At 35.9% G+C, this 20,797-nt stretch overlaps 1 long non-coding RNA gene across 4 annotated transcripts in view; it reads left to right on the forward strand.

Annotated features, from left to right (window-relative positions):
* LOC109448670 (uncharacterized) overlaps positions 1-18,557 on the forward strand; it is a 136,643-nt gene extending 118,086 nt beyond the window's left edge. For 2 of the 4 annotated variants that reach the window (XR_012495025.1, XR_012495027.1), the window contains one exon: positions 917-9,361. This is a non-coding gene — a long non-coding RNA (uncharacterized LOC109448670). Of the gene's footprint in view, positions 1-916; positions 9,362-11,484 lie in introns of those variants that run through there. The other 2 variants (XR_012495026.1, XR_012495028.1) reach the window with 2 other exon arrangements.
* The last annotated feature ends 2,240 nt before the right edge of the window (positions 18,558-20,797 follow it).

Consider the following 20,797-nt stretch of genomic DNA (forward strand, 5'->3'; position numbering starts at 1 on the left):
CCAGATTCAGATGAGGAGATGTATGTTAGTTTTATAGCCTATACCACAGTATACTTCTGTACATTGTGTTCTTGTGTGTGTGTGTGTGTGTGTGTGTGTGTGTGTATAAACATTCTAGGTATGTGTGTGTACCCTTCCTGTCTAACATTTAGCTATGCTTTGTTCTCACTACTTTTATATGGAGAAATTTTGAATATGTTTATGACAGTTTTTTCAAGAAAAAAACACTGTTTAAATGCAAAATTATCATTTAAATATCTCGGTCAATTTTGGGAGTATTCATTCATTTGAATGGCAAAGAAATTATCCCATTTGAAAATTAGAAAGGGTGTACAGTGCTTTTGTCACAAACACATTTACTTTTTCTCATAATGCAATTTTTCTTTGTCTGTCCAGCTCTATTTTCCAAAAACTATTCTAAATGGGAACTTTAAAAAAATGTCTTACTATAAGTGACATCAAATAATATTCAAATATTAGCAGAAGGAGAGTGATGACTGAGCAAACAATCTGACTTTCCTTCTCAAAGTTTAGCTGCAATTAGATATATATTTCTATTTTTAGTGATGTAACTCGGTAAAAAACATTTTGAAATTATTTAAATTGTATATTGGAAAACAGAATTATTTTCTGTAAATTCTCTTCATATGTAATTTTTCTTTTTACTGTTCTTTACTAATATACAGTTAAATTAAATATTATATGGCATGGTTATTGTTCATATCTCACCTTTTTGATAAAAAAATTTTTTAAGTGTTATAAGTAGCTTACGGAAAAAGTGAAATGTTTTAAGAAAGTGAAATATTCTTTTAAGATATGCTTTCAGTTAATTTCTAATCTAGAAGGAGGCTTATTTGATGGCTGTACCCTATAATTAGGGAGATCAGTAATCAAGACAACTGATTTATTTTACTAGGATTGCTCAGAGATTGAAGACATCTGGCCTAGGCGACTCTAATGGTAAAATTCAAAATACACCTAAATTTGCTTTGTTACATGATTCTCTTTAGAGGAACAAAAGAAGAGGTTATAGTCTCTGCATGAGGACAATTCTGCAGTGTCAAAATCGAATAATGTTTGTTTTCTGGGTGTAGAATGTTGTATTGCATATCTAAGGCCACTAGGCACTTGGATGTACATCAATGAATACTAAACACTAGTTGATCTGATACATCCATATGCACGTACACAAATGCACATGGTGGTCTGTAATGGTTGAAAAATTACTTTTTACTTCTATTAAAAGATCTGTCACTTTTAAGCCTGAGTGGGATTTTGGAGAGGTAATCTCCCACAATAGAAAACTATGCTGCCAATAGTGGTGTTTTAAGGTTGTTTGTTGTTTGGCTTGTTGATGATGATTAGCCCAGGAGACACTTCCTTTCAGATTCTGTCTTCCAAACCCCAGGGCTCTGTTCTGGGCAGTTCAGCCTAGTGGAATTAAGCCTGACACATTTCAACTCTATTTCTTTATAAAATAAACATAAAACAATGGTTTAGATTTCTAATAAAACTCATGGAGCATGTGGGACTCCAACTTGCCCTGTTCTTTACACATCTGTAAATAAAGTGCATAAAAGAGGAGCACAACAGGATAAATCAACATAAATTTGAAATCCACTGCAGCATATTAAATGGCGCAGTCGCAGTCAAAGAGAGGCTGACCCCGCGGCTTCGTGCAGTTTGAAGCTAATTGTTTTCGTCAGGATGGGAACGTCTGGAAGTCCATGGCTGTATCCCACCAGTAAGGCTCCAGTAACTGAGCTGGCCCACAGAGAATGGACCCACTTTGTAGCGACACAGCGGGCTCAGACACCACCTATTCTGCTCTCCAAACTGTCATGCATAACAACTTTATTGTGCTAAATTGAACTTGAAAGCAACCAAAGGCTATGAGAAGGAGAGGCTATGAGAAAAGCGTGCTGTCAGCGCTGGCAAAGGCTGACCTGGAAAGTAGGCTCAGAGACAGGGGAATAAAAGAGCAGGCCCCATGAACACAGCATATTGTTTCATTTTAAAGTATGATTCCCATACCAGAGAAAGTAGCAAATGTGATGTAAATTTATTTAAATAGATTCGACCGCTTAAAAGTTTGCCAGCCGCTCTTATCCAACTTTCCCAGCTCTCTGATTTGTTACTTACAGTGGGAATATAATGACATATAGTCATCATTGTAACAGCTTCTTTGCAGGGGCACAATGATGATTAATAGCCAGCAGCAAATTTTCACATGGGCTCTGAAGCACTATGGCATTAAGCAGCCAAACAGTCCCAAATCCCCCTTTTCTGTTCCACTGAAAAGTCCCCTCCTTGTACCTTGCAGATAGGAACAAAGCCTATCTTAATTCCAATCAGCTTTTCCTCATTCAAAGGGAACTTCTCTTTTTCATAATTGATTCATGTGCATTTTTCAGTGTTTCACTGAGCTGAAGCCACTTTTCTCCTTTTCTCTGTTCGGCCCCACCCGAACCCCTATTTTTTTTTTTTTTTTTGAGGGAGTGAGGATTGGGAAACATTTCAACAACAACAACAATAAAAAAAAAAAGGTGTGTTTTTTTCTTCCCCAAATATTTGCTAAATAGATTTCTCAATTAGTATTCATTTGTGCTTTACAGTTAAAGGGTTTAAGACAAAAATTAACTCCTGGATTTCTCTATCCTTGAAAATGGTTTTAGCTATAAAAAGTATGAGCTCACTGAAGTAACTCTGGCGAGAGCCCCCAAGGATGCCATTTCGTTGGGGCAGTCTGAGTAGCTCTCGTTCCCACGAGAGACTCACAGCTGGAACAAGGACCGAGTCTCTTGCTCTGGACATTCTTTTTTCTCCTCTGTGCTGGTAGCTATCAGAAAAGGGAACAAGTGACCAAAACGAAAGACAGCAAATGAGGACCTCCTAACCCTCTGTATCCTTCCTATCATTTTACCTCATAGTAATCTCACATTATAATTATTAGCAGAAGCTCCTGTGCTATTTGCAGAAGTGCTTTCTCCCAGTTACACTTTCCACCTCCTGTGATAACAACACAAATGACATCAACCCATGCTGTCTGGGAAGGAGATTTCTACATGCCAACTCATTTGTGTTTCTATGACAATATAATGGCCATAAAGTACAGAGTTTTAGTGGCTACACTTTGCATATTTGTTTACATTTCTTACAATCCTTCCCTCATTTTTCTATACGAGTTGGGTGATCAATTGCCCCTGTTTGCTTAGGACTTATTTCATTTCTATTTGTCTTTACATAATTATTAATAGTGCTCCCTTTCATTCTCAATTTGATTTGAGCAATTTGCAAAACCCATACCTTTTGCTATTTCAACTACCCCAAATGACTTCTACAAACCAAAAGGGTGGTTTGTCTCCTACCCAGGACTGATTACCCTATTGCAGTTTAGGGGGAAGAATCAGACATGGAAACCCTGCCGAGGTAGCAGCACTGACTTTTGTCTCACCCACTGTAAAGAGGTTAGCTGACCTTATACAACTTCTTTGATATATGGCAGAAAGGAGGTCATTTGCTGAAATGAAAGATGCATTGCAAACCAGATTTTAAGTGTGGTACTCTCCTTCGTCTGGGTCACAGTTCTCACTGTGAACCAGAGCAACACATTTTCCTGGTCAGATAAAAACACTATGCCATGTTTTTGATGATGACCTTTCTTTTGCTTTGGTGTCTTCAAATGGTTAAATGAAGAATATATCAAGTTGATAGGAGGAAGTCTGTTCTTCATTTTCACTGCAGTTCTTACATTTTTTCATGAAAAAGCAACATATGAAAGTGTTATTATATGTCTGTATTATATTTTTAATCCAAAAATCTCAAATAGGTGAGTGCTTTATAGTCTTTGGGTTATAGAATCAAAGTGTCTCAGGGAGTGTTACAAATCCATAGGGCAATGTCCAGGAAGGCTGGATTTTGCACTTAGATTTCAGAGTTAACTGAGAGATGTGTAATATCATCTGTAGGCAGAGAAGTCCTTATTTACTGGCCACTGAGGAAGTTTAGTATGTGTTGTTTATTCCTGAAGGTATACGGAATAAATGGACACCTGTTATGCTAGTTTCAGAATATCTTTAGTAAGACCCTCAAATTTCCCACTTTCCATCAAACCATAGCCCATATTCAAATACCAGAAGAACATACATATAAGAATTATAACACTGTTCTAAATTCCTTTACAGGAGTACAGTCCCTGGTAAAACCATCATTCTTAGCCAAATTTGGCCTAGCCAATATTTATTGTGCATTTCATTCCATTTTTGATAATTCAGAAATAAAATGAGTGGAGTACATGAAAGATGTTCTGTGATGTACTCTTACACCCTTATTTTCTCATAATATTACTACTATAAAGAAGTATAATTAAGACTTCCACATCAACCATCAGTTTTGTTAGATTATGGTGATGGGTCAGCTATGAAACTCCAACATTCATGAAAAACACTGCTTTTTGCTGGCTAAGACAGAATTTGTAAATGAAACGACCCTTGAGACTCTCCGATAGGTTGCCTCTTCAACCCTGAGGTTATTTCATGAATTGCTAGGGACACACAGAAGGATGGATCCAAGAATACTATGTTCATATTGTCTACCGGCACCATTTGAGGAAGTGGAGGTTAGGGTGCCTCTTTAAGACTTTGGTTTGAGATTAAATGTTGCCCTTTCTTTGCTCTAATATATTCTCCCTCACCCACTCCATAGTTCTCTATCAACTTTAGAATGCCAAAAGCACTTATAGTATAAAAATCTCTTTACAAATTATGTAAACTGAGGCCAACAGTCATTAAATAGGTAGGGCTAACTCTAACTCAACCCTAATTCTGTCTGGACACCCAAAATATTTGCTTTATGTACATATACCATTCTGACTCTAATCCCAAACCAGCTAAACAAATATGTCATACCAGTGGTGATTATTTTATTACATGGTAGTATATTTAAAAGTATAAGATCTTTTAATTAATTTCTATCCTGTTTTCTTTGATATACTCAAGCTTTTGTCTTTACTCTTTTTTTTTTTTTCCAAATTTTCCTTTCCTCTTTTTATTTGCTAACAAAACTCTGGTTTCCTTTCCAAATATCATGCAAAAATAGGCTCAGAGAAGATAAGCATATTTCCATGAAATGAGTCATAGTTGGTCTAAATTCTTCATTATGATTCTATTCTCCTTTGCCAGGGGTTGGGTAGAGATGGGCATGTGACTCACCATACTAAGGCACATCATAATCAAATTGCTCAAAACCAGTGAGAAAGAAAAAAAATCTTAAAAGTAGCCAGAGGAAAAAAGGCATATTGTACAGCGGGGGGAAAAAAGGTAACGATGACAGTAAATTTCTCGTTGGAAATAATGCAAGTTAGCAGACAGTGAAGCAATGTTTTTATAGTTTAAAAGACAAAAAAATTCTATACCTAGCAAAAATGACTTTCAAAGATGAAAGATGTTTCATACACACAAAATGACCCACACACCCACACTATAGGAGATGTTAAATTTCTTAAGGAAGAAAGAAACTGAGACCGCATGGAAATGAAAAGTGCTGAAAATGTCTATTTCATAAAGAATTTTTTCTTATTTAGATCTCTTTTAAAGATAATTGACCTCACAATTGACTTGTATATGCTATGTAAAGAACTCTCAGAACTCAACAGTAAAAATAAAAATCCAATTAGAAAATGTGCAAAAGATATAAATAGACATTTCACTGAAAAGATATACAGATGGCAAATAGGCATACGAAAAGATGTTTAACATCATTAAAGAAATTCACATTAAAACTGCAATGTGTACATCCATCAGAACGACTAAAATAAAATAAAAAATAGGGCTAGCGTCAAATGGTGGTGAGAATGCAGAAAAACTAGACTATACACTGCTGGTGGGAACGTAAAATGATACAGCCACTGTATTTCACAACAGTTTTTAAAAAGCTAAACATACACTTGCCACACAACTCAGCAAACATACTTCTTGGCATTTATCACAGAGAAACGAAAATGTGTAGCCATGCCAAAACCTATACACAAATGTTCATAGCAGCCTTGTTTGTAATAGCCCCAAACTGGAAATAGCCCAAATATCTCTAACATAGTAACTAAATTATGGAATGACTATTGATATGCATTGATATGCATGACAATATTGTTGTGAACTATTGATATGCACAACAACATGGATGGATTTCATAATGGTTATGCTGAGGAAAAGAAGCCAGACAAAGAGTACTTCTTATAGGATTCAATTTAGTGTATAAAATCCAGAAAATGCAAACTAATCAGTAGTGATAGAAAGCTGATTAGTAGTTGCCAAGAATTGAGGGAAAGATAAGGGAGTGGGTGGGTATCAAGGGGTTTGAGAAAACTTTCAGGAGTAACGGGTAAGTTTATCATCTTGGTTGTAATGATTGTTTCACAGTTTTATACATTTGTCAAAACAAATCAAATAGTCCATTTCAGTTTACTGCATGTTAGTTATTCTTTAAATTAAAAAAAAAAGGTAAAACAATAGAAGTGGAGTCTATTCCTCTCCTCCTTGAGACTTCCTTAACTAAGAGAATATGGCAAACTTGAAGTTGTGTGGTCTCTGAGATTAGGTAAGGAAAGTCCATGCAGCTTCTGTCAGTTTAATTTAGGACACTCACCTACAATATTTACTGAACCAGCATGAAAGATGTATGGCTCTCCTGAGTCCCCTCTGCTGGAGAGACCTCATGGTGAGACCACATGGAAAGGTCCTGAGACTATGAGCAGATAAAAGCTGCCCAGCCATCCTCCTTCTGACAAGCTGTCTGAGTACCAGCAATCATATCATTGCAACTTCATGAGAGAGATCCTAAACCAGAATCATCCAGCTGTATGCTGAGGGATAATAAAAGAGTGTTGCTTTATACCACTAAGTTTGGGGATGATTTGTTGCACAACAATGACTAGAATGCTACCTAGTCTATATTTTCCAGGTTAATAGTTTAACTTCCACTTTCTTTTCAGGAAAGATTGTTTTGGGTTAAGAAATGACTAAACATGATTAGTTTTATGCATTTTTTATGAGTTTCCATATAAAGAAATGTGCAAATCAGAAAAAATTATTTGTCATCATGTATGTAGTTTTAGTTTAGAAAAACTAAAAACCCTATCTATGGATTCAGAAAATCACTGGTGTCAGCCAAAAACCTTCTAATTTAGCTAAAATCAATTGATTGAACAATCAATCAACGAACTACAGAATGTTGAATTTTTGTGGAGGATGCAAAAAATAGCTGGCCTGTCACATCCTTTAGGGGTTTATCACCTGGGTGGTGAAACAAGACCTTTTTATAGCAGGATGTGGTAGAATTTCTTCATGAAAGAGGACAAATTTGAGCTATAAATGATAAACTATGAAAATCAAAGTTCTTTGAATGATTTTGAGTTACTTTATTTTGTCTCAGAGGAAAATTTCTTGTGCATAATTTTCCTATTAATATTGAACATCAGGAAATACAACCGGAATACTCTTATTTGCTAATGACGCAATTTCCCTCCCACAATTTATCCACTTTCTTCAACTCTGGATTATTCCTGAGTGTATATTTTTCAAATACTTTGTCTGCCTTACTTTGAAATAATCTTAGCAATGGGACAATTGTAATCCAGGTAATGTGAGGATGAACAGAGGTGCTGCTTAATGCAATCATGTTGAGAGGTGATGGATTGGATATACATAATAGCTAATAACATTAACCTGTGTTAGGTCTTCAAAATGATTTCAGATGTTTTTGCGTTCAAAATTTATAGAGTGGAAATGTATCTGACTTTCTACTCAGGTAATGCACAGCCGCTGCAAGAAGCAAGGGCCAGGAATGGAAGTAAGGACCCCAAAACTTATGCCTAGGTGGCCACATGAAGTTACATAATTTCTCCATTTTGAAACCTGTTATGTGCTATGTAATGCATTTTAAAGGTTTGGGTGTAGTAAAGCTGAGTGTTCCAGTGGTGTGTTGGAGCCTACCCACATTGGCTCACATGAGCCAATTGTTATAATTTCTTTCCAGTTCCACATAAGTGACATCACATTGGAAGCTTGAAACCAGCTAGGGTGGATTTACATCACAGAAATGGCAAATGCTACAAATCATGCCTTCCCGCTACCCCTGCTTATCCCACTCCAGAATAAATTGTTAACATTTATTAGCAAAGCCCTAGTTACATTTCCAAGTCTTTTGATGCAAATCAGTTTCAGTAGATTCCTTGGATTTGGGACAAGTTTGAAAGGTGATGAACTGTATTTGTTGATGAGGCCAATGCGAAATGGGAGGGGGTAAGAATGAGTTTCTGGAAAGTAAAAGAAACAGGTAATCAGTTTTCAAGATAGTATTTATCACAGGAATATGTATATAATATACTATTATTTATTATATTTATATAAAATCCTTTTCAGTTTCTGCCAATCCCTGTGGGATGAAAAGGTGACTTCCTGACTTCTCTAAGAGAGGGAAGAGGGAAATAATGGCTAGTAGGGGAGTGAGAGGTCTCAGCACCATCTGCTCCCGAGCACAGCAGAGGCAAGTCTAAAACTTCTTTAAGGGAAGGACTGTGCAGATGAGATATTTGACCATCAGGATTCCAGAGGCCTATGATGAGAGGTTCCCACAACAGGAAAAGTTCCAAGTAGTGTGATGTGAAGATAGAACCAATGAGTATTAAACACTGAAGCTAAGAGTTGAAGATATGGAAAGAACATTAATTGTAACTAGGTGCTAATACATTTTTAATATTTTCACTTTGTTGAATATTCCTTTAAAATACAGTGTGTCCACTAATAAACATTAATATTTAAATTTCACTATTTTCAAAAGAAGCTATTTTTTATAGAGAAAACTAATTGTGGAAAAACATGTACTCTGAATCCTCAAATCACCCCTGTGGCAGGTCGTGATTGGAGAAGCAATATCTGCCAGCTTGTGCGGTGTTCTAATACTGCCTTTGAGAAAATCAGTGGCCTCAGGAGTACACCAGACCCACAGGGTGACATATGATGGAGAGAAAGAATTTAAGCTGGCATGCTTATAAAATTTGATGTCACAGTTTGAGAAAAAAATACTTTGAGAAAGAATCAGACTGAAAGAAAATGAAGGATTTGGGAGAACCGTTAGTATGTTTCTTTCTTTAGCAGCGGGGTGGGGATCCAGGACTTTAGAAGCAGATTTGAACCATGATCAGAGATGAACACCTGTAATAACCACCATGTTTACATTTTTTAAATGTTAAATCCAATGATACCCAATGTATTGCTCTCCACCTCCCTTTTAATTGATTTCCCATTAACTGTTATTTCTGTTCCAGGGTCCTACTTGAATAAACATATTTGTTGCTCTATTGAAATCTATTTATCTCTAGACTCTTTAAATAGGAACCATATCAGAAGACTACAAATCTTGACCATGAAATGATGTACAAGTGCAATAATGTGTATACAAGAGGGGGCATGTGGTCTGCAAACTTTTAGATATAGTTTTCTAGTTAACAGGCCCAGCAGACAGCGTTAGTCCTCCATATCTCCTGCATATTTCCAAGAAGCGGAGCTTCTCTGGGCTATTACCTCCTGATATATACAACTTCCCTACACCTCGGCACTATTTGTTCTCATTGGTATTTATAACTCCCAGGTTTGTATCACTTATGGATTTCATTCATGTGTCATTTACCCCTTTTCCAAATAATTAAGCCCCAAATTACATTAGAGCTTGCTCAAGCTTCTTGCCACTTGGAAAAATCATCCATCATGGCTTTGCCAGTCAATCACCATCCAGCATTCACAAAATTTTGCAAGTTGTATAGCTTTATTAGTAGTCTTCTCTGCCAACCCTGGGGAGAATGAGGCTTACCCAGAGAATTACAGTAAGTAAAATGTGCAGCGGTTGATTTTTGTTTTCTTTTAACATTTCAACTTGAACGTTCTTCCAGTGTCTCTTTTTGTGGAAAAGTATGTTGTCCTCTGACCCTATACTGGTCAACACATAAATCAGTAAGATGGAAAATACTTTCACTAATATTTACCGAAGGTTTAATATATAAAGAAATATGAACATCATTTTCTTACATATTGCACTTTTATGAACAGCTCAAGTTTTAATATTTAGGTAGGTAACAGTTCTATTAGTTATGTTTAAGTTACTTTTTTCCTTATTTGGACCTTGTCTAAATTGTGGTAAATGAGGGAGTATTTGTTTATGGCTCTATTGCCATTACCTAGAACATAGTCTGACATTACAGGCTCTCCATGAATATTTGTTGAATTAATGTTAATAAAATTATTGACTAACAAATTTAATAAATTTATCACCTTATGATGATAAAAATTGGAATACGTTTATTTATTATTTAACTACAGTTGACATTCAATATTATATTAGCTTCAAATGTATAGCAGAGTGGTTAGACATTTACATAACTTATGAAGTGATCCCCCAATAAGTCTGGTACCCACCTGGCACCATACATAGTTATTACAATATTATTGACTATATTCCCTATGCTGTAGTGTACATCCCCATGACTATTTTGTAACTGCCAATTTATACTTCTTACTCCCTTCACCTTTTCCACCCAGCCTCCCAACCCCCCTCACATCTGGCAACCGTTAGTTTGTTCTCAGTATCTATGAGTTTGTTTCTGTTTTTCTTTGCTTGTTTATTTTGTTTTTAATGTTCCATATATAAGTGAAATCATATGGTATTTGTCTTTCTCTGTCTGACTTATTTCACTTAGCATAATACCCTCTAGGTCCATCCATGTTAGAATACAAGTTTCATGAATATAGAAGCCCTGTCTACATTATATACTGATGTCTACTACTTAGCAAAGTGCCCTGGCAATATAGGATGTGCTTAATAAACGAGTCTTGTCCAATATTCCAGTGGAAATCACCCAAGTAAAGCATATCCATCAATCTTAGTGTAAGCTCCCTAGCAATTTACATGGTCAGTTATCTGAGTCACTGTCACTATTTCTCCAAATACTTCAGTATATTCAATATTTAAGGAAAGTTGTACAACATGTGTCCTATGGCTTCAGTATTTGGCACACTTTCAACTTCAGAGTACCTAAGTGTGAAACCATACTTTGTAAATGCAAAGACTCTTAATTAATTTTTTAAATTAGTTGTTTCCTTATTATGAAGAAATATATATCATTATAGAAAATATATTATTTTCTTATTATAGAATACTTACAAATCACTGATAAATGAAAAAAAATCAACTCACATTTTCACCACTCAAAATAGCCACTGTTAAAATTTTGATATCTTTCTTTCCAATTATATGTGTGATGTACATATTTATAGATATCATTACTGTATTACATGTGATGTTGACACTTATTTATTCCCCAGTTAATTTGACAGGAACATTTTCCTATGTTTTAAATATTCTCCGCAGAATTATTTTAATGTTCTGGAATCCTCTTTCCCCAGGTCACTGCATGACAGGTTTCTTATTTTTCAGATCTCACCTTTTTCATCTCCCCTTGAGTGAGGCTTCCTTGATTACTGCAACAAATGGCTACGATACCCCACTGCCAGATTTTGTCTATCATATGACCCTCCTTGAAGCATGGAATATGTCTTTGTCTGTTATTGTATTCCCAGTGTGTAACCAATGTCTGACACTGGTTAAATATTTTTCTTAAAAAATGAATGAATGAAAGGACGAAGAAAATTTCATTGATAAATCCATCATAGTGACTTAGTGCATCTATTTTTATATATTTAGGTTATTTACATCTCTTTTACTATTATAAACATCACTTTAATATATTTCTCTGGATAAATTTTCATGCATGTTCTTGATTGTTTTTTAGTTTATATGCCTAGAAGTAAAATTACTGTGTCTAAGAATAAGTAAAATGTTAAGATTTAATATGTATTTTACTAGAAAGTTTGTGACAGTTTACACACTTACCAACAGTATTTCAAATTGCCACTTTAATCAAGTCAGAAATCGATTTTTGTCATTTTAAAACTATTACTAGTTAAGAAATTCTCTCATTTTAAATAAAATTTTTTGACTGTTAGACATAGCTAACAGATTATTATACAAGCATACAATTATTTTCATATGCTTATTAGTCATTGTCATTTTTTCTTTTCCTTTTGTGAATTGTCTTCATGTTCTTTGTCAATTTAATATGTTAATTGATTTATGAGTTCATTATATACTTAGAATTTGTTTAATTTCTTGGTATTCGTTTTGCAAATATTTTCCACAGTTCATAAGTTCTCTATCACTTTTGTTTATTGTCTTAAAAGTTTTATATGATGTAATCTTTAAAACACACAAAAAAGCAGAGATAACATATACATGTAGGTAAAATTCATTTTTTCATCATTCAGTCTCAATGCCTCAAATCCCCTGCCTTACCTCTCCCCAACGCCTGATTAAATTGTTGTTATTCTCAGAAAAAATTTCTCTTTTTTTGACATTCAATATTATTTTAATTTCAGGTGTACAGAATAGTAGTTAGACATTTATATAATTTAAGAAATGATCTTCCTGGCACTATACATAGTTGTTACCATATTACTGACTATATTACCTGTGTTTTACTTTATATCCCCATGACTGTTGTGTAACTACCAGTTTGTATTTTGTAATCCCTTCACCTTCTTCACCCTGCCCCCAACCCCCTCCCATCTATCACCCTAATGAACCTAGTACCCGTCTGTCACCATACTAAGTCTGCCAATTAAGTTTGCGAACTTGTTGCAACTATGTTGCCAATCTTTTCTGATATCAGAGAGATTATGCATTATTAATTTGTACCAACTGGACAAACAGTTAACCAAGTTTACCATTGGGAATTACTGGAAAGACTATGTGAAAAAGTTAGATGACCTGAACTTTTTGCCAACAATTCACAGCTCTTGCATCATGACAATGCACCAGCTCACACTGCACTGTCTGTGAGGGAGTTTTTAGCCAGTAAACAAATAACTGTATTGGAACACCCTCCCTACTCACCTGATCTGGCCCCCAATGACTTCTTTCTTTACCCAAAGATAAAGGAAATATTGGAAGGAAGACATTTTGATGACATTCAGAACATCAAGTGTAATACGAAGAGAGGCCTGATGGCCATTCTAGAAAAAGAATTCCAAAATTGCTTTGAAGGGTGGACTAGGCACTGGTTGTCAGTGCATAGCTTCCCAATGGGAGTACCTCGAGGGTGACCATAGTGATATTCAGCAATGAGATATACAGTGCTTTTTCTAGGATGAGTTTGTGAACTTAATTGTCCAACTTCATACATAGTTCTTACAATATAATTGACTATATTCCTTATGCTATGCCCTACATCCCCATCATTACTGTGTAACAATTTGTACTTCATAATCCCTTCCCACCTTTTAAAAAGATTTTTATTAAAAATATAGCTAACATACAATATTATATTAGTTTCAGGGGTACACCATAGTTATTCAATATGTATATACCTAAATAAGGGATCACTATGATAAGTCCAGCAACCATCTAACACTGTACCATGTTATCACAATATTATTGACTATATTTCCTCTGCTGTATATAACATCCCCATGACTTATTTATTTTATACCTGGAAATTTGGACCTAGTCTTCTAGTGATTCCTTCTAGTGCATTCTTTATTTCAGTTATGGTATTCTTCACTTATGACTGGTTCTTTTTTATGGTTTCTATGTCCTTTTTAAATGCTTGCTAGCTCTTTGTTGAAGTTCTCACTAAGTTCCTTGAGTATCCTTGTAACCATTGTTTTGAACTCTGTCTCTGGTAGGTTGCTTGCCTCCATTTCATTTAGTTCTTTTTCTGGAATTTTCTCCTATTTTTTTCATTTGGGATGTATTTCTTTGCTTCCTAATTTTGGCTGCCTCTCTGTGTGTGTTTCTATGTATTAGGTAGATCTGCTATGTCTTCCATTCTTGGTCGGGTGGCATTATGTAGTAGGTGTCCTGTGGGGCCCATTGGCACAGTCTCTCTCGTCACCTGAGCTGGGTACTCCAGGAGTGTTCTTTGCATGGGTTGTGTGTACCCTCCTGTTATAGTTGAGCCTTGATTGCTTTTGGCACCTTAGTGGGTGGGACTGATGCTCAGGCTGACTGGCTGTGGGGTTTGGCCACATCCACAGCTTATGGGCTGCTGTGCAGGAGGCTGACCCCACTGAGTGGGATTCACCCCAGTGGGCTCTGGTGCTTGTTGAGACTGCCATTATTGGGCTCATTGAGCAGTGCTCTGCTGTGGTCTGAAGCCAATCTCCAAGTATGTTTGTTCTGGGGCCTTTTGGGAGGGGCTTCAGTGCAGACTCAGGTCAGCCACTGCCTGTGACCCGGGAGACTACATGGTAGGAGCTACAAAGTGATCCGAGGTTGTTCACTGCCTGTGCTGCACCTGGAGGCACATGGGAGAGGCCATGTTGCAAACTAAAAACAGCTCCTACCAGTACCAGGTCTAGGGTAGTTCCGCAAAAACCCAGGACACCCCAAGGCCTGCTGCCACCTGCCAGCTCTCTTAAGGTTCAGCCACTGTAAATGCCTCATGCAGTATGTGAGCCGGGTGAGTCAGGGCCTCAGGGAGTCACTAGATTAAGAAGAATTGTGGTCACCAGGTTAATGTAAATTCTGGTTTGGTGACAGTGCTGAGCCTAGAGCTACTCAGCATAAGTCTCTGAGCACACTGACGCCAGTGGTTGCTTACCTGGGGCCTGCCGGACTGAGATAGTTTTCTAAGAAAGAGTGCAATACAGGTGGAGAAAGAGCCTCCAGCTGTGCGCGAGTTGGGTGGGGTGGGGTGCCAGTGAGTCAGCAGGGCAGAGCAGCAGAGCTCACCAGGCCAATCAGATTCAGATTTGGCTGAAGGGGGCAGGCTCAACACGGGAAAGATGGTGTCTGCCTATTGGCTACTTGGAAGGTGAAACCCTTACAGAGAAAATACTGACTGTCCTCCAGTTCTTCGTCCAAAACCACACACCTCAGCCTGCCCCCTGTACGTCTCCGAGGTTCCCTGAGTCACTGTCCCTCTGCTGGATCCCAAGGTGAGTGCCTGTGAGTGAATGAGTCTTTGTGCTGGCTATTTAAGAGAACGTTTGGCTGTTTTTCACAACCACATCTTTTAGAGGCTCCTCTTCCTCGCACCAGTACTCTGGGCTGGTAAGGCTGGTATAGAGCCGGGGTCTTTCGCTCCTCCAGATGGGAACCTTCGTGTCTGACACAACCCTCTTGGTTCTCAACCGCCACATGGAGTTTGGGGCCCAGCCCATTTTGCATCTCCACCCCTCCTACAAGTCTCGACGTGGCTTTTTCTTTATATCCTTCAGAAGTTATAAAACTTGTGTTTAGCTAGACTTCAAATGGCTCTCCAGGTTGATTGTTTTGTAATTTAGTTGTAATTTTAATGTGTTCATGGAAGAAACACATTGTGTTCAGTGTTTATTTACTCCACCATCTTGGATCTTTCTTTCCATGCTTTTTATTTTATAAAAATTCACCTAATTTGTTCTAGGATTTAATACACAGTCTTTGTAGACAGTTTTGAAAATACAGATGAATAAAAAAAGGAGTTGAATTTCATAACCCACACATATCACTCTTAATATTATAATGTAGAATATATACTGGAAATATTTTAAAATTTAATTTTACAAAATTAAATCATATTATTTTGTAGCTTTATCTTTAATTTATAGTAAATGTCATTGCATGTTGATGTATATTGACTGACATTATTTTCTAAATGTGTATAATATTTTATTGTAAAACTAGATCATAATTTATTTTATTGCATGCTTTAATGCTAGATATTTAGATGGAGTGAAATCTTTTCTCAATGTAAGTAATTAATTAAACAAATATTGAACTTCTGTAATATGCCAGATACTGTATTTGACATTGAAGATAGAAAAGTGAGAAAACACACACACACACACTGCAGGTTCCTGTCCAGTATATGGCTTATTGTAGTCATGAACATTTTTATTCAAATATTTTTACATCATTTTAAATTCTTTCCTGTGGGAAAGTTCCTAACCATGAAAAAATACTTTTTAAAAAGTGATTTCTATAAATCCTGTTAAATTTTCCTGCAGAATTATTGTGATATTTCACATTTCCACCTATACTGTATTAGTGTTAATACTAGGTATCACTGCTCTTTTCAATCTTTGGTGATCTGATAGGTGAAAAATTATTTGTCACTGTTGTTTTATTTAGTATTTTATCTATTATTAATGACATCAATTACTTGTTCATATGCTTATTGGACCTTTGTACTTCTTCTTTTGTGAATTACCTGTTCATGTTCTTGCACGTTTTTTTTCCCCTTATTGAGGTGTCTGCCTCCTCATCTTTTACAACTTTGTTTTTAAAATTTAAACACTACGTGCATAACAATGGTTTTATGTAGAGGTTGTATATATAAGACTACTAGAAACTTTTGGCTGAATAAAATGATGTAAGCCCTTAAATTTGAAGTCTACTACAATAATAGTATCAACCCAATTTGGAGACATTTCTATATTGCTCAACAGGGTCTACATAAATATTCTTATACTGGAAGACTCAATTGAAGGCACCAATCCATGAATAGGTCAAATGCTTCTTTAGAAGTAAATGTAAAACAATTATAGTTTTCTGTTGAAAGACAGGAAAAATAGGCCTTCAGTGGTTGTGGAATTGCTAATGAGTTACAGAGTCTTCTATTTCAAAAATGGAAGTTTAGGCAGTGATAAAAGTCATTGCTATCTGCTGGCTGTTCGATTATACAAAATGATGTTGAGAACTCAGAATAATTCTTAATGTGAATGTAACAAAAGTCACCAACACAATTAGCACCCTTGTGGGGAATCTGAAGAGAAAAACTAAGGATTGAATTATTGTGGAGTATAAACTACATTCTCACCTATGAGACAAATTGGTACGGAAATATAGACTTCCTTAGATTAGACTCTCTTTAGTTGGTGAATAGGGAACTGATTTAAATTTCTAGGACCATTAATCTCCTACTTTTTATGGGTAGTAAATTATCTTTAAATTAAAACAAACAAACAGTCTACTTGTCAGACTGTGTATCAGAATAAACACAGGCTGCCAACAACTTATAATTAGGACCTCTAACCTGATCTACTTAAATGGCTTTGACAAGGAGAGCAACATAAAACCAATTTTCATTTTCAAAAAGGAAAATAACTTTTAATCAAAAATTTGAAAAAAAATGACTTACTTTCAATTTCTTTTGCAAGTAGTATATCACATTGAGTTTCTTTAACCACAACATTTTTATACATAAGCTGAGTGATATCTCTTGTGTTTGTGACACACTTTTATTTTTGTTTTAATGTCTCATACCCTAGTTAAGAGCAGTGGTTTAAAGGTAAAAGCATGATCACTCTTGATTTTCAGCACATGTCAGTAACACCACATTTAAAACTATATTAATTATCATTTTGAATGAACAATGATATCTGGTGAATGCTCTGCCTGGCCCCTACCTAGCATGCTCTAGTGGAAAGGGCCTTTAATCTATGGGAAGCCATCAACCACAAAATTGTTAGCATGAAAGAGTGACAGAAATCATTTTTGCTACTGTGGAAAATGAGATTTATTGTTCTTGTTGTTCTGATCATTTGCTTTGGATAGGGCAAAGCTATTTTAATTTTTCCTGTGCTGTCATTAAAAACAATTAAGGAAATAAAGGCTATGGTAGGGAGTCAATTAAAATCATTTATGTAGCATGTGATGGGATGAAAAACCTGCATTAAGTTCGAGTCACATAACACAAAATTCCACAAGTACTCTGGCTGCAGGCACAACTGGAAATAGGGACCAAAATGATTTCATTAAGATTCTATTCCTCTTCTCAGTCTTTTATCTTGTGTTGGTTGTATTCACAGGAAGCCTCTATCCTATTTTCTTCAAAACTCTTGGCCTTTGCTTTGACAGGACTGGCTTAATTCAGATGGCCATTACTGAATCAACATTATTACTAGGGAAAAACTTGCCAAACTTGGGCCATAGACTCTGGTTACAGAATCAGAGAAGTAAAAGCCCTTTCCAGGCCACATAGAACTAGAGTGGGCGATGGACGAATAGCCAAATAAGTGGATGTAGGAGGAAAGGGCAGTCTAGAGGTAAAGCACAACACTATAGTCTCAAAGTGTAGATTTTTCCACTGTTGGACTCTCATCTTTTTGCATTTTGAGTGCTCTCCAAACAAACAGATACAGCCATAGGAATGATTTTAGGCAAGTTTCTTGTCACAAACCCACAAATAAGGAGTCAGAAATAGAGTGGCAACACTAAGAGATGAGTGTAAGAGACGAACATCTAAAAAGAATTTCACATATACTGATGATGTCTAGATCACCTTAATTTCACCAACCCTTTCTAAAAATTTTTTTGCCCAGTAACTTTGGTAAAGTATTTCACTCTTCTGAGAGAGTACTGAAACTGTCTTGATTGGACATGAATATTATTATTTTGCAGAACTACCTTCAATCAATTAGCTGTCTTAGGTAAGTTTTGTTGTTGTGGTTGTTGTTGTTGTTCATGTATTTAAGGAGGATAAAATTTATAAATGAGAGTTGTTCTTTCATTTCCTAAAGAATACCCAATTGTGGCTATAGGCTTACTTTTGAAACCATCATACAATTTATGCAAGAAATACCAAAAAGATTGACTGCATCCACTTTAAAATATCAATAGGAGATCCTCAAGATTTATCAGTTTCTTACAAAGTGGGGTATGACATTCTAAGAAATAGGTGGCTTCTGGTCAAGAAACACTGTGGTTACAAATTTTATCTACAAGGTGGTCTGGAATGGCCAAATATTTCAGTACTTTTAGCAGCCCCCTACTTGCTTCTACTGATTAAGATTTTTCAATTTAATGTAATCTTCAGGATAAGAGTTGCAAGATTTTAGTTGTTCAGGATACAGAATGTTTGCTATGAGCAAGAGAAGTCAACTGAACATACAATGGTACAGTAGAAAATTTGGGGGCTGTCTGCTGTGATTATTTGTACTCTTAGTGAGAAATGAGAGGGGAAAAGACAAATAGTTAAAGGAGAGCTGTCCTTTGAAAACTAATCCTTCAGAAAAAGGAGTTGGGATTTTAGCATTGCTTCTTAAGCCACAAAGAGCTCTGGGTGAGTGAAGTAGGTGTGTATGCATTCTTGGAGAATGGAGAGAGGAAATAGAAAGATTTTCAAAAGAAACACAGAGTTAGATTCTTTCCACATTAGTATTTGAATACAAAATTATTATTCTAGATGACAAAAATGACTGTTTTGACTACTCATTGCGCCAAAGTATAACAAAAGTTAAAATCACACTTCAAACTGATTTTTCCTACCCAGCAGAAATGTATTACACCCATTCAAGAGTGTAATGGGCTGGATGATTCAGAGACCCAGGATCTTTTCATCTTCTGGGCTCCACCCTTGCAAGAAAAGCTTATCGATTCCTTGTAGAGACCAGAATATGTTTTGGGAAGTTTCGATATAATGTAAAAATACAAGTATTACCTTAGCAGTTATTTTTACTTAATTTTAGCAAAATTATGGTGTAGTGAGCAATCAATGCTCTAATTCATCTTTTATTCTTTTCTAGGATAGTGTATTATATATTTTGGGGACTGTCAATAGCTTTTTTAATAGACTCATATCAATGTAGTACTAAATCTGAGGACTCTGTCATGGAATGGGTTATTATGATTTTTCATCAAATCATTGCATGGACCAATAAAAATTCAAGCACAGATATAAAAATATATTTTTAAAAATTTTATTAATTTGCTTTCTTTTTCTTCTGACTCAAGTAATACATTTAGAACAACTTTTCTCTTTAAGGACATGGCATAATTTGGGGCCTTAGTTAAGGAAGGAAAAAAGAACCAGGGGAAAAGGAATTATCATGGTGTAGTAGGACGAACACAGGTTGGGAGCCAGACAGACATTGTGTGGATATCAGCTCTGCCACTTGGTATCTTTGGTTAACTTCACTCCATTGATCCTTGGTTTGCTCATCCTGGAGGGCACACTGGCATGTCCAACTAAAAGGGTACTGAGTAAATTAAGCATGCCAGCTTATATAAAGTGCCTAGTGGAATGACTGGCATACTACTACTGCCAGTGACTGCCACTAGACCAACAAATGTTAATTAAATTCTTTTATCATAATGCTTATTTGTATTAAATATTTATTCAGGAACTGAATAAACTTTGTTTAATCACACCAAAAGATACCCAATCTATAATGCATATGAAATATATAATATATTCTAAATGCATAATGGTTTATAAACAACAGATATTTATTTCTCATTCATGTAAGTCAAAAACACGTTTTCCTGTTGATGGGCTGGGTGATTCAGGGGCCCAGGCTCCTTTCATCTTTTGGGCTCCACCATGTTTAAGGCATGACTTCTGAGGATGTCATGTTCATCTGTATAAATCTAGTACAATAGAAGAACATAGAAGGTGGTACTTGAAGGGTTTCGATGGGCCATATCTGGAAGGGCACACCAATCACATTCCACTGACTAGAACTCCATCATAGGCAACAACAGGAATGGAGTCCAACTATGGGTCCAGAAAGGAGGGGAGATGTGTTTGAGGAACAGTCAACCAGTCTCTGACACATCAAGATGATAATAAGATAAAAGGATAACATGAACAAAATATAACAAATTATTTTTAAAATAGATGAATACCTTAAATACTGTATAATTGTATAATGGGTTATATCATATAATAGGGATGGCAAAAAAAGAGATGAATGTATTTTTTAAATTA

Source organism: Rhinolophus sinicus, linkage group LG03 (genome assembly GCF_036562045.2).
Source record: "Rhinolophus sinicus isolate RSC01 linkage group LG03, ASM3656204v1, whole genome shotgun sequence".
In the NCBI taxonomy this organism is placed as follows: Eukaryota; Metazoa; Chordata; class Mammalia; order Chiroptera; family Rhinolophidae; genus Rhinolophus; species Rhinolophus sinicus.